The following is a 1863-nucleotide window of genomic DNA, read 5'->3' as shown; positions in this document are numbered from 1 at the left end:
AAGAAGAAGAAGAAGAAGAAGAAGAAGAAGAAGAAGAAGAAGAAGAAGAAGAAGAAGAAGAAGAAGAAGAAGAAGAAGAAGAAGAAGAAGAAGAAGAAGAAGAAGAAGAAGAAGAAGAAGAAGAAGAAGAAGATGATGATAATGAATTGACTAGGCCAGTAGACCTCCTGGTATGGCCTCCAAGCCAGCAGCACCCGATACCTGGAAATTTGTGAGAAATGAGAAATATAGGCACCACACTAGACTTACTGAGTCAGATATCCTTGGAATGTAGCTCAGAAAGCTATTTTGGCACACTATTCTTGTGATTCTGATGCAAAATTTAGTGAGTTGTTGACTGAAAATACACAGGATTACTAAGAGTCCAATCAAAGCTTTTGGTAATAAATTTAAATAAAATTAGCACAGTTGTTTATTTTTTTCTGCCTCCGGAGACAAGGAAGAGTGGGCTATAACCTTGGTGAGTTTGCTAGGTGATATTACGCTGGGATGCTTACATTACTGGGCCAGAGATACTCTTGAAACTGGAGAACTGGAGTCAAGAAGCAGCTGGAAGGTACAAGAATGACACCTACACACTTCTGAGACCATGGAGAATGAAAGCTGGAGGAGTGTCTTCAGTCGACTGATACCTGGTATACCAAAGGGGTAAAGAACCTTCAGAAAGAAGGCTGTGTGCAGGAGGGTTGTGATGTTGCTGCATTATGAGTTCCAAGCTGTAAGGGGTGGAAAGGTTTGGAGAATCGGTAAAGGTGGAAACTGAATCAGACAATGGCTTTTCAGAGCATACTGGGGTGAAAATTAAAAAGATGACACAGAGAGCTTGGACCTTTGCTACAAAGTGAGACAAACAGGGTGTAAAGTTTAGTCAAATTAAAAGATATCTTAGTGGCAAAACAAAAATTCATGTTATCAATAATTTTTTTCTTGAGACTTAGCTTTGTGGCAGATTATGGTGGTGAAGCAGGATCTTCGGTGGGCTTGCTAGAAGCTCTGGGAAATTTGTAACCCGGCCCTTCATTCCTACTGATGTTAATGTCAAAGCCAGGGAGGGCTTTTCTGAGCGAAGCACATAAATCTTTATGGGTCCCCTTTAGAATCCAGAATCTATTTCTCACCAGCTCCACTCTTCCCACCCTAGTCCCAGACGCTGTCACATCTCATCTGATCTATTGCAAAAACCTCCTATGTGTTTGTCCGGCTTCACTGACTTCCTCAACCACAGCCTGTTCCCCATTCAGAAGCCAGATTGCTAAATTAAATTACAGTTCTCCTTTCCTTTGCTCAAAACCCACCAGGACTTTTTGTTTCAGAATGTGTGTGTGTTTGTGTCTGGTAGTGGAGATTAAGTCCATGGCCTTACACATGCTAAGCAAGTGCTCTATTACTAAGCTATATTCCTAGCCTGCTAGCCTCGTGATATTTATAACATTTAGAATTTTTAAGGTATGACTTTAATGATTTTACCATCTCATTTTCCTTTTCAAGTAAAAAAATCATTATACAATTATTAGTAACATATTATGTAACAATAAGCAATTATCTCAAATTAATACTCCAGAATTACATTCAACTACTCCAATTGAAAAGGTATTTGAAGGATAGTAAAGGAAGTGTAGTAAAGAAAGACAAAGTATTGCTTTCTGTGATGACTTTAATGATTTTACCATCTCATTTTCCTTTTCAAGTAAAAAAATCATTATACAATTATTAGTAACATATTATGTAACAATAAGCAATTATCTCAAATTAATACTCCAGAATTACATTCAACTACTCCAATTGAAAAGGTATTTGAAGGATAGTAAAGGAAGTGTAGTAAAGAAAGACAAAGTATTGCTTTCTGTGAAAATAAAAAAATGC

This window comes from Fukomys damarensis, unplaced genomic scaffold, assembly GCF_012274545.1.
Source record: "Fukomys damarensis isolate Sample0158 unplaced genomic scaffold, DMR_v1.0_HiC HiC_scaffold_16, whole genome shotgun sequence".
Taxonomy (NCBI): Eukaryota; Metazoa; Chordata; class Mammalia; order Rodentia; family Bathyergidae; genus Fukomys; species Fukomys damarensis.
The sequence above is the reverse complement of the archived record's forward strand: the minus strand, read 5'-3'. Positions refer to the sequence as shown.